We start from the raw sequence: 14,594 nt of genomic DNA, 5'->3' as shown, positions 1-14,594 counted from the left end.
CTTTTTAGTTTAATATACAGGCAGTAAATAACAAAATAGCATGTCTTTGTAAATATTATATCATCTACCTATCTTTTTATTCATCAAATTGAGAATGTATGGATACAGAAGGGAAAATAATGTCAGTTATATAGTTTTAAATATGAAAAATAGTAAAACCTGAATGAAGTTTTGGTTTCTAAATCAGCTGTTTTATATATTAGAAGGGTATTGAAATGCCATTTTATCGTATTTGTTGCTTTGTATTTTGATTTTGTTTCTTGTAATAATTGGGTGGTTATATCTTTAAAAGATGCTTTAGAAAAAAACAAATGGATATATTATAAAATGTGTCCCACACCTTTATGGGGAACAAATATTTCTATATAGAGAAAACTAGTTTCTACATTGAAATAAAATCAGAGGCCTTAATATGACACTGATTTCGTTGCGTCAACGGAAATTGAAAAATATGCTCGCGGATCGGGTTTTGGAGAATGATCGTCAAAATAGGATAACGTGAGAAATACATCGTAATGATGGTGAGAATAAACGATTATCGCCCAATACTATAATATGTTGAAATTGGTAAACTTACGAATACAGATTTCCTGTTCTATCAACGACCAGAAGTAATTGTTTCGTTTGAATTTTTCGACATCAGGGTACTTTGGTGGCTTGACAACAGCGGTAGTGACAAGATTCGATACACCAGCTTCTTTGAGATAGTCTATGAATAGCTGTGAAATATAAAAAGTAAATCGTGAGACATTTCAATTCCTTCACTTGTCACAAATCACATGTCTTATGATCATCATGTCTACCTGAAGTGTCCAGGATGTGAAAATGTTACCACCCAAAATCATAGTGCAATTATTAAAGCCCAACGTGGGAAGTCGATGGGGACTACTTCATACCTTGTCCACCCAGCCCTATCACAAATGTCAGATTCTATACACGTCACTTTGAAGCTTTGAAACCTAATAGAGACATCATTGAGTGTTTACACCTAAGCTATTCATGATGAGCTCTCTAATGAGACATTGACCTTGACATGTATATTGAAGGTCAATTGTTCCAATTTGTGAATGTTACACCTCTGGCATGCATGGGCCGATTGCAATCCAACCTGTCACAAATGCCAGGTAGAGATCTAGAAGTTCACATAATGTACACCATGATGTATTAGTGACTTTCTCAATAATGCCCAAATGGAAGTCCTAAAAGTCACACAAGCTCTGAACCTCATTTTTTAATGTCTATACACATTTGTCCCTAAAGAGCTCGCACTTTAATTGTTGTGAGAATGTAACTTTTGATCTTGACCTCCATTTTAAGGTCAAACAGAACAAAATGTTCAAAAGTTTTATATACATATGCATGAGCCACTTTCAACCAAACCTGGCGCAAATATCAGATACTCTAGTCAATATACTAGTATGCATGTCACTTTGATCCTCGACTTTTGCGATGATGACCGCATTGTGGCCACATTTATCGTCAATATTTAAGTCTAGCCCACCAACTCTGCATGCTTAATAGATACAGATCTCATTTAAGTGTCTACATCCATGGTATCCCTTAAACACACAACTGCCCTATATAAAGAGGATTATGGCTAATCTATGCAAATGCGGGAAATTCAAACTGCTGTACAGAGCACTAACTTCTGGGTCTTGTTTTTCAGCATTTTTTTCTGTGCTCCGAGAAACACACAGGTCATGTATCATGTACAAATTGTTTGTGAATGTCATAGGCTGATAACTTGATACACAAATTAGTTGAAAATCAATCTGTTAATTTCATAGAATGAAAAATAACTTTCAAAATGAGACAAATTCCCCTGCAAACAGCTGTTTAGATTGTGGGTCACTCATATTTATTCAAATATGCGGCATTTACATATGAACAACCCAGATAGGGAATGTTTATATTTTTGGTGATTACTTGCCAGTGAGTCATCACAAGTTCTCCTCCTCCAAACATACAGTCAGTCATATGCAAAATAGGGTCCCAGGCCCAGCCAGTCGTCCCTTTAAGGAGCTTTCAAATAAGACCTTGAACTTTGACCTCGACATGTATGTTGAAGGTCAAATGACCCACATTATGCAGTGCGTTCTTCTGACATGCATTAACCGGTTTCAGCCAAATCTTGACATCTGTCAGATGAGGTCGTGTATATGTCCAAAAAAGTAGAATGTGAACGAATAAGTTGAACTGTTGGAACTATATCTTTTTATGAAGGTTTGTATGTATAAAACATTATACCAAAATAAGTAAGAATGTACTACAATATCAAACCTATTCTTCAATATATACTATCGTGTCAAGACAAACAAGAAAAAGAAGTCTGCATATAATGAATGAAGTAACCCAATACTATTTTCCTGTCTTTGTTTTATACACCCGTTCTCTACTTTATCCATGTGAAACTTAACAAATAAGACATCTTACGTAATCAACAGTGGCCAGATAGAGACAGGTAACTTGTTTTTCCATCATTAACTTTCGCACATCCTTTGCCGCCACACGTCCAGTTTTGTACACTAATTCTAGGTTGACCCCTTTCCCAAATCTGTGAAAAGTATAACACATAAATAACACGAACATTTCCAACAAGAAATAATTATATTCGTCAATAGTATGGGGTGGGTGTATAAGGAGAAGGTCAACAACATGCAAGTAATATTGTTCCAAAAAAATGTTAACGTTTTAATCAATGCGGCCATATGAGGATTGAGTAATTATTTTGGATTTTTTTTATATTATGGCTTCTTACTTGAAAAATAAACGTGAAGCAACATATGTCAAGCCTTGTTTGTAACTCAATAAATTGCAAAACTTTAATAAATGTGGACAAATTTTGTTATTGTATGTACAAAACAATCCTTTTACACAGTATTTAGCTTTTTTGCAATGTATTGAGTTACAAACACAGACTGTGTCAATGTTGTTGTTTCACATTGATGTGTCATGTTCTATGATGATAAAATTGTTTACACATTAAAAATCCTCATACACAAATGGTAACTTTACTGAGTATTACTGAGTGATGTCACCCCTTATAAGAATGTGCCTTGAAAATAAAATCTTTAAAAAAACGTTTGCTGTTTCTTATACTTTCGTCATGACAACTGCAACCTATTCTCAATTAAAACCAATGAAAAAATTCTGTGGGTCACCAAAATATCTTTTAAAGTGAAGTTAAAATAAATTTAGTCATTTTAGAATCCAAAATGGCGGCCTAAAATGGTGTGAATGGGAGAATAATAGATTGGCGGTTTTCTTGAAAGAAGACTCTAAACACCCTGTATTATTCTAAAGGGATCTGAAACAAGCTTTCATATAGCAAAATTTCTAGACAACTACAACATTTTGATTTGCAAGGAAATCTGTCCCCGTGCGCATTTTCCTTGCGAACGATGACGTAGGTTAAATATTCCCAGAGCAGTACAGTAACAAAAAATCTCTGTAACAGTCACATTTACGATATAAAAAATCTTGTCCCATGTTGTATTCGTCGCTAATGTTATTAACAAAAAGGAAACGAATAGTTTCAATAAAGAATGTCTCTGCTCCAGTGTAGAAATATATATGTGAATTATTAAAAGTGTGGAACAACAAAAAGATAGGTTTTGGTGAATCTGATTTTTTTCTCAGTCTATAAAAACGCAAAAAAGCAAAATATTTCAAAACAATTCGAGGTTGAAAAATGCATTTTTACGCTAAACGCAGAGAACGCTTTAAAGTGGCCATATGAATGAGGATTGGGTATTTAGTTTGGATTTTTAATTTACAAAACAATTTTATCATGGCTTCCTACTTGAAAAATCAATGTGAAACAATATATGCCAAGTCTCTGTTTGTAACTCAATACATTGCAAAAAGCTAAAACATACGTAAAACGTTTGCTATTATACGTATAATATCAAAGATTTTACACGTTTATTAAGCTTTTGCAATTTATTGAGTTACAAACAAGGACTTGGCATATGTTGTGTCACATTGATTTTTCAAGTAGGATGCCATGATAAAATTGTTTATAAATTAACAATCCAAGATAAATATCAAATCCTCATCCATCATTTAGACTTACATCTCCTTCAGTCTGTTTCTCCAATGCATCGCAATATATGGTTTGCCACCACAGATTTTCTTCGCAATTTTATCAGCGACTCTCCCTATCCAAGGAACCGTAACTATATGTTCGTTGAATTTCTTTACCGCCGCAAAGTGAAAAGACTTTGAACATGGTCTTGAAGTCCAATACATAGGTCCATCGATTCCAACACACCGCTCTGAAGTAACGTCGTTTAGCGTCAGGTTGACCGGATAAGAAATATTGAGGTCGAGAAATGGATAAGGTTTATCTCGTTTCTTTTCTACTATTGTCTTGTTACCTGTTTGGAAAGATTTTGCTTGGTTTCTGTTTTGGAGAGCTTTGACTTTATGTTTACAGTCACGGTAATATTCGTCGATAGTAGCGACATCCATAATTTCTTTCAGTTTTTCAACTTCATAGGTCTCATTGAACTGTATTTGGTCAAAGAGTTTGCTTTCCTGATACACATTATTGGCGATAAAGTCCACAAGAACAAGGGTTCGATTTGAGCACATTGCAAAAGCTGCCGCCGCTTGGAAATGAAGTAACTGCACATTTGGTCCATGAGATTTAAAGAAATGTGCATGTAATGGTATGAGGTAACGACGACCAGACACGGGGACATTTTGTTTGTCGTTTTTCTTGTCGTGTTTTGGCACCTTCTAGAAGGAGAATGATAAAAGAAAGCGTTTTGAGTAAGAAAAAATCTACTGCACTGTACTAGTATAATACATGTATACCTAGCTCTAAACACATGAAAATGCAGTTGTAAACAGTTTTATCATGATAAAGGAGTCTCCAGTAATTACACATTGGCAGGGCCAGGGGTCAAAATAAATCGGTTCTTGCTGAGGGGGGGGGCGTAATTTATTATTTAATGACCTTGGGAGACGCAATGTCGTCTTTTAGGGTCTCATATTCAACAGCTTTGCCACCGGGCTTTGCCAAATAGATTAAAATACAAGGGCTAATTAATGCAGTGCCTTCACACAAATTCGCTGGTGGTAGTAGTTAAAAACTTATTTCTATGACTATTGCCCGCATTAGGATATTTCCCGCGCGTGCAGTGACTATTGCCCGGCACTATTGCCAGCTGGAGTTATTTCGACTGTTATTCTGCACGTATTTTCCAGTGTTGTGCGCTCAACATGACGAAGTCACCACAGTGAGACTCACAATCTTATTTCTTGCAGAAATATTCATTGAGTAAATATAACAACAAATGAGTCGTGGGGACACGCGAGCTCTAACAAATAATTGCCATGTCCGCATTCACGGCAAGTATAATTTTGGAAATTCACTATAAAGGGGACACTTTTCTATCGACGACGAACGGTGAAAACATTTGTTGATTAGACAACTGATCGCTGACGGTCTAATAAAATCGACTTGGGCATCCTCAAACATTTGGTAAAATGTACCAACGCTTGTGTAGGTACTAAATTGTAGTATTGCCCTCTCTGGCATCTCTTATCATTTAAATATATAGCTCATAATATATACAATATATTGCAGTAACTCAGTCTCTATTATAATTTTTCCCGTCTATTTTGTCTTCTCTACTCTATGATTTGTCTTGTCTTGCTGACTTTGTATGTCTCCTTCTATCGTACTTGTTAGAAGGCATAATTAATATTCAGTGCAAGCATAACAACTTCATAGTATTCAAACATACCGTCTCCTCAACATCTTCGCCGTTTGTTCGCTCTTTTTCTTTGTCTGTTGTCTCTTTTTGTTTTCTTGCGTCCATAGTTAAACCACTAATATGTTCTTGCTCTTTCCTAACATTCATGGTTTTGTTATGAGTCGTTATTGTTCCATTTTCATCGTCCATAATTTCACAAATAGACGTTACTTTTTTAAAGGGCGTCTTCAAGAATTCCCCGACTCTTCTAGTGGTGTAATTAATTCTAGGTCGCCACTGTGAAACCACGACAAAAAGAAGTACTGCAGTAGCTACCAATACAACGAATTTACGATATCGACCTCGAACAGCCATTTCGGATCGGATTGTAATTAACGCTATGGTTTGCTATGATGATGTGGGCATCCGGGTATTCTGGATCAGTTTTCAAGATCACGTGTGCAAAACATGAAAATCGTGTGGGTTAAATAACTTGGTCGGTAGCTATTGCACCATTATATACATCTAGATAATACAGTTGGTCTAACCAGGAGGTATAAATTAAGCAATTTATAAATATTTTGTCCAAGGGAGTCCCAGAACAACTTTACTTAAACCAGTGCTGGAACGCAAAATATAATATTTCTTTTAACTTATCACAATTTAAGGTCGGGACTTTTTGGAAAGATGGAATCTAGGAAAGGTTACATTTTCGCAAGACTTCCTCCTCGTAATAAATGAAGGTTTTCTTACACCTAACAATAGCTTTCAAACTATGAATATTCGATGAGTAGGATGAATCTACTAGCACTTGTTATAAATTGAACAAACAAACAAACAAAATGAATCAGAAATCATGAATCAGAAATCATAAATATATACATGATACCAGCCCTTTCGTTGTCTACGATCTCATTTAAAACTAAAATTCTCCGTTTATTATGATAACACTCTAAAACAATAGTACTTTTGAGCAAAACTCCAGATGTTCCCTCCTGTCTATTTGTATTTCAAGCTACATAAACTGTACTGTTTAATAATAATAAAAATAATGTTGGGTTCTTATATAGCGCTTTCCCACTCAGTGCTCAAAGCGCTTTACAATTATTACCCCTGGCTCGGATCAGAACGGCACAACAGGCCTTTAGTCTTCCTCAACTCCCCGGGGAGCATACAATCCATTGCAGCCATTTAAGCGCATAGGATTAAAGCCTTCACATTGCAACCTACATCCTGCCAGGTCCCCAGTTATACAGCTGGGTTGACTGAGGCACAGTCGTGGTTCAAATCTTGCCCAAGGACTTTAGCCACTCAGAAACAAACAGCAGGCAGCGACGGGGCTCGAACCTGCACCCTGTAGATTCCAAGCTAACCATTCACCCATCATGACTCCACTAATGTAAATATGATCACAAGAATTTTCACCAAAATCGTGTACTTATGTCTCACGTAACTGTGATTAATGCAGTTACATAATAGACAGATATATATAGAGACATACATTGAGGCAGCAGAGACACAGGCAGGCAGACAGACAGGCAGACAGACAGACAGACAGACAGACAGACAGACAGACAGACATACATACATACATACATACATACATAGTAAATAGTATCAAACTCGTAGAATAGAGTGCTCGATGCTTGGGTAAGCAGGGCGGGAATAATCAAAGTAGGTTGGTTGGAACTTGAGGTGCTTGGTTGTAACTCCGAGTTTCACGCTCAATGCGTTCATCAGACATACATACATACATACATACATACATACATACATACATACATACATACATACATACATACATACATACATACATACAGAGATAGGCAAGCAGGCAGACAAACAGACAGAGCTTTACCATATAGTATTCATTATCTAAGGTCAAAATTCAAACATATGTTTATCGACGTCTAAATTCACAAGCATGACAAAGTGTTACCATAGACAGTGGAGATCTCCCCTCCACTGTCTATGGTGTTACCGACTTGTTTTTGTGTTGTTTAGAATTGTCCAATCCAAGGGTAAACTTCACACTTACGCTGTCATACCACACCTCGTTCGTACCAGTATCTCATAGGTCATACGACCTAGGGAAAACCTGACTAAAAACTCATGAATTACATTTGGTGGAAGTAATGTATACACAGCACAGCTCATGAGAGATTTCAACTTACTCTCAATTTACTTACGGCCGAATGCCAATGTTCTTGTATATGAATTTGTCATTGTGAATCTCTAGCCACGAAGCATGTCTAACAGCCAGTCGTGAATCCCCCAACTGTCTCTGGTCTGAATTCCTATCATGCCTGATCGAACCCAGGTCAATTTTTACCTTCCGTAAGGAAGGTTTTATAATAGGGATGAATTATGCAATTTTAAATGGGAGTGTATTGATGAGTTCATGGACTTGCGCAATATTCACATGAAGTTGGTCGTTCAAAGTCTGGGTGGATCGAGTATAATTCATTACAGTAGGAAGCGGTGCCATACGGCTGTAGTATAAGTAATGAATGTCATACAAAATCAAAGTAAGTTCATTATTTTCCAACCTGGGTTGTTCTTTTACATGACGGATAACAGTAACGTTATGTGTGACAAATCTGATGCATACTCAACCATCATGATCGAATCTCCTTTCATATGTAACTGCATAGTGCAATACACGACCAACTTGCACTGTACATTATTTTTCTACATTGTCACCAATCTTTGGCAAACAATATCATATCAACCAACATTTTGTTTTTAACTGAAAAAGTTGTTCTCAAATCTGATAAAAAGCCATTTATTATCTTTGAAAGCTGAGTTTCCATAATTATATGTAATTACACAGATAGGTTATTGTGCCCCAAAGGTTCAATGATTAAAATCAATCATATAAATATACATACATACATGCATACATGCATACATACATACATACATACATACATACATACATACATACATACATACATACATACATTCATACATACATACATACATACATACATACATACATACATACATACATACATACATACATACATACATACACATACATACATACATACATATATACACACACACATACATACATACATACATACATACATACATACATACATACATACAAAATAAATAGACAATAACTATATATTGGATACATAACTTAGTGGAGAAGATACAAATTTGTGATTACATGTTAGCATGTTAACACGCCACCAATGGCAATTATTGGCCATTATGCCTAACCATGAGTGCCTTGTAAATATAAAGGCTTAGTCGTCGTATAATGGAAGTTTTGTCAGAGGACATCAGATCGATAAATTTGAACATATTTGGGTGAGTCCAGTAATATCGTGGTATCCCTGAGCAGATCAAATTCTGTACAACTAAAATCTTTATATCGTTTCAAACAAATCTTCAAGCAACATTTATTGATCATGACACAGTATAACTGATCAACTGTATATTTGTAATTTTAATCTTATGTACATAATACATTATATGTTTTTGAGTCATAATAAGTACCTTGCTGTGAATTTCTATATATAAATATGTTAGGGAAAGGCCCATATTAGCTGTAAGGTATTTCCAGACTCACTTACCCACTGTTATATTTATTTTAGGCAAATAAACTGATTATTAGGTCAGTATTATTACAAATCGACCTTTCACCTGTATAATGTTTTATGTCCAATCTTACAACACATGAAATGATAATCTATCGTGTTACAGCTAAAATGATGTAGACGTAGTGTTTCACTCATGGGACATTACGATTTTGACACAGTACAGAGCTAGACATATTTCAACTCTAGACTGACAATAACAGAGACACAATAAACACAACAGGACCATTGCCAAATCACATCGAACACTGATAAGCATTGCTATTCTTTCACAGTGCAGTAAAAACAGGCTTCTAATGAAAACATTACACATGGACCTGATGAGCTTAATAGCTTCAATTCTTTATTTTCTAACTGATAATCAACATTTAAACTTGACTACTACTACATCCCCACTGTGCATGGCACCTATGCAATTGTTTGTTTTGCATTTGAAGTTGTCTGAGGGCGTGTATTAAATGTCATGTCTCGTGTGTGAAACACCAAGCCTACGTCATTTTAGCTGTAAAGCAGTCATGTAAGAATGTTTGAAACCATAGTCTTGCACATGCTGGAGCACTAAAAACAGCAGTTTATCCGCTCAATGTGTTCAATCGTCTATTTGTTCACTAGAGTTTAGCTATTATCACATGTTTATTTTACATTACAACTGTTACCATTAACGTTTTAAAATGATAGATACTTTATGAAATTGGGTAAATGTACCATATGAAATATTATATTCTAATATATGTCACTCGATACTTCTGTTCTAACGCATATATCATTTTGATTTGAAATCTGGGGAAGCACATACACAACTTAACAGACTGTCAGACATTTTGCTGGGACAAAATAAAATTGTTCTGATCAACGTCATAACAGGTAGCAAATTTTATGATGCACACATTGTTCCACTTTTTCAAAACCAAGACAGTCTTAAATATTATACTTTTACAGAGTATGAATTTCATGTAGGCATATTTTGTTCATGATGTACTCCATAATGAGCTTCTATTACACCAGTAATTATGACCTCTGACCCCTCCCCAGCTCTTCCCAAGTGTAATTTACAGGATGACCCCTATGCTCTATATATTTTTATATGAGTACACCAGCTGTCTGCTGATTATTGTATAAATATTAATAATTTGAGTGGCTAAACTAGATTCGCTCTTTTCTATAAGACATACTTTCTAGCTTCTATGGTAAATATTTTGAAATGTAGATACTTTTGTCCAAAGTGAATTGGACACACGTGTTGTTGCTCTGTAATTTGTAGGTAATTAAAGATTTGTTCATTCTTTCATTCATTCATTCATTCATTCATTCATTCATTCATTCATTCATTCATTCATTCATTCATCCATCCATCCATCCATCCATCCATCCATGCGAGTATTGTTGATAAAAACTATAACACCCTTGACAAGGATCTTAGGTTTTTGAATTTCTTTCCCGTATATCTGATTGCCTGACGAGAAAGGGTTTTCGATGGTCAAGTACACAGCCAATGTCCTACATTCCTGTGATCGATAGTGCACTCTTGTAGCAGTACTACATTTTCAGTCTTTCAGCAGGAGTGTGGCAAGAATGCAGGCATGACTGAAAATGTTTCCCTGTGTAAGATATAAAGCTAATACACAAATTACTCAACATCCTTCTCAAACTTATGAAAATAATACATTCCGATTTGTTACCAGTTTATTATCACATCAAAGCTTCTCAGGAATCTCCACTACATATGCTGATGTTGTTCTTTCAGAAATGTCTCTACGTAATTCTAGTATCTGTCAAATACGTCCGGACATTCGATAAAACTACTACATAACTAACGTATTCACACCACAGTATATTGTACCGTGTTTAATACCATGTTGCTTGTGACAATTTGTCAAATTAAACCTATTTTTGAATTTAAAGAATGGTCATCTTGCGAACACTATAGGGTAATAAAATATTACAGGATTCCTTTAAAATAAGGTGAACTCAAAATATATTATTTCAAAAGGAACAGGAACAATCTTTCATATCCAAAGGATTAGGTTGGTTCTAATTACTCTGATTTTTTTAAAACGAATTTGGTGTCCTTAGATGCACTCTAATTCAAGAAACATGCCCATAATGAACCCTAAACAAAATTACGTGCATCCCAGTTATTGTCATAAGGATGCATAATTTGAAAAACGTTGCAAAGTACGGTAATATTTTACTCATATGTTCTTGTTCATGTACGAAATCCCATTAAAAAAAGCTTAAATGCATCCATTTCTATATCAACCATACTCCACTGCACATTCAGAAAGCTTTATCTGGAGTTCATTTACAGTCTATATGTAGATTGGACACCTGTAGTGATAAAGGAAACTGGAAACTAAAAAAAATGTCTTTCTATAGTCCAACACCGTCAGCCTTCCATGAAATAATGTTACGCAGATACACACTTTCAGCTCCAATTAGTGCACGTGTGTTCATCACAAACACATCCCATGTAGAAGCTGCAGTCGTTACCCCGATGAAGATCTTAGACCCTGTATGAGAGACAATAATTATATGTCGGTGATTCCTTATCGAAAATGACTTAAATTTGAAATGCTAGTTGTTTATAAAGACTGTAAATGACAAATTATATTATATCATGCTACTATGTGCCATTCTGATTGGATAATAACTGTGGTAAAATCCCATTTTAAAATGGGCCCCTAAACTAGCATATGAATAGTACATACAAGCTGAATGTGGAAACCAAAGGGGGGGGGGGCGTTTGACTATTAGGAAAATATGGGGTTTAAAACAAATAAATAAGTAGACTGTGTAACGTCGCGTCTCTGATTTACTGTCTCGAGCTTTCTCCGATTCAACTGATTCAACGCCGAGTCATCTATTTTGAGCAGTGTACAAGATTGTATTGTTCTTATGTAAATATCCAAACAAAATTGTTACTTTCTTTGACCTCTTGCCCCGTTTTCTTTGTTGCTAGTTTTCAACGCGTTTTCGTTATGCATTATATGATGTAAATAAAGTAATTTACATTTGTATCAATGCAATGTAATGCAGTGTATGGTTTGTGTTCATGCAGTGTGTGTGTGGGCGACATGAACGTATCCACTCATCAAAATATGCTCGTTCCCGACGATCTATTACCGACGATCTTTTTCTGTACGTGCGAATTCGCCTTTTCAGGCATATAAATAAACACAGAATCACATTTAGAAGAAATAGACACATATTTTGATATAATATAATAGCAATAACCCCCGCCCAAGGCGGGTATACACTCGAATTTGGTACAATTCGCTCCATATATCACTCGCCATTCGGCTCGTGCTATATGTCGCGAATTGTACCAAAATCTCGTGTATACCCGCCTTCGGCGGGGGTTATTACTATCATATTCTATTATTCATCATCGCTAGAATATGTACACATGGAAACAGAAGCAATATCTGTTGTAGCTTTCTATGCATTTACAGTCAACGTTTAAGTCTTATGATATCTTTAAATCTGCTGTTTTGACATTGGAACGGTTTAAAATAGCCATTTGGTACTGTATTTCATATTATTGTACTGCTAAAGTGATGTAGGCTTGGTGTTTCACTCATATAACATGACATTTCATACACCCTTCAAACAACTTCTAATGCAAAAAGAAACAATTACATAGGCGCCGTATAGAGTGGGGATGTAGAAGTAGTCAAGTTGATATGTTGATCATCAGTTAGATAATAAACAATTGGAACCATTAAAATCACCAAGTCCATGTGTAATGTTTTCATTGGAAGCCTGTTTTTACTGCAGCGTGAAAGAATAGCAATGTTTGTCAGTGTTCAATGTGATTGGGCACAGGATCCTGCTGTGTTTATTGTGTCGCTGTCATTGTTAGTCTATAGAGTTGAAATGTATCTATGTTTGTGTCGGAAACGTAATGTTCCACGAATGAAACACCAAGCCTACATCATTTTAGCTATAATGTAATACTTGTTACATTCCTTATTTTATCTGGTTATTAGAGGCGCTTATAGGTAAATAATAAATGCATCAATAACAAAATGCTTTTCATATTTTTGAGAACTGATGAAGACCTAAATAGCAGTTTAACTTTCTAAAAGACGATAGAGGTCTTAAAGGAGTACTGTAGAAAAGTACAATTATCTTTTATTGAAATAGTTAAACTTACGAATACAAATTTCCTGCTCTATCAACGACCAGAAGAAATTGTTTCGTGTGAATTTTTCGACTTCCTTGTACTTTGGTGGTTTGATGTTCGTGGTGCTGACAACATGCGATACACCGGCATCTTTCAAATAGTCTATAAATACCTGTAAGATATGTAAAAAAAGAAGAAGCATAAGTCACGTGCTACCAACCACCTGTCACATGATCATCAATGCGCTTTCAGGTGTGGTTCTGTTGGCATTCAAAACAACAGCAGCATGAATTGTAAATATTCCATGATAACGGGATACCAAGTTCATTATTTATTTATTTATTTATTTATTTATTTATTTATTTATTTATTTATTTATTTAATTAATTAATTAATTAATTAATTAATTAATTAATTATTTATTCATTTATTTATTTACACAATATAAATATTATTTATTTGCAATTATTTATTTACTAACCAGCAATTCATCCAAAAAAAACGTTTTCTTCGTGTACTTACAAATGTGATATACAAAAAAAAACTATTCAGAAAATTAAAAATAAAACACACCGAAGTAGAAAATATGGTACATCAATAGGAAGGGTGACAGTTGCGATTAGACATGAGATCGAGGGACTATTTGGAACGGTAGATACCCTGTATCTGAAGGATCGAATGTTGGCTTTCAAAATGTGGAATTTGTTTTATCTTTTATTGAAGTAGTTAAATTTCAAATTTCAAATATAAATTTTGTCGCCAAACGTCATCCAGTTTTGTACAATTCTCTTAATACCAGGTCTCTTTCTCTAGACTTACTAAATGTATAAACATTTAAGCCTCAAAAGTTCCTTTCTGTATCTGTTGCGTTCTTGTAGCTAAGTGTTCATGTGGTGAAATTTGCCTTATTTCATGAATAGCTAATTATGTAAATGAGATATCTTACGTCATCAACAGTGGCCAGATAGAGACATGTAACTTGCTTTTCCATCATAAACTTGTGCACATCTTTTGCCGCCACACGTCCAGTTTTGTACACCTCACTTGCGAGGTCTCTTCCCCTAAACAGTGAAAAGAGCAGAATGTTTCAACAAGCAAATTAAGCTTTAACAGTAGTTGGTTGAAGGTCAAATTTCAAACCACATCGTT

The sequence above is a fragment of the Glandiceps talaboti genome, chromosome 17 (assembly GCF_964340395.1).
Source record: "Glandiceps talaboti chromosome 17, keGlaTala1.1, whole genome shotgun sequence".
NCBI lineage: Eukaryota > Metazoa > Hemichordata > Enteropneusta > Spengelidae > Glandiceps > Glandiceps talaboti.
This window is presented reverse-complemented; position numbering follows the sequence as displayed.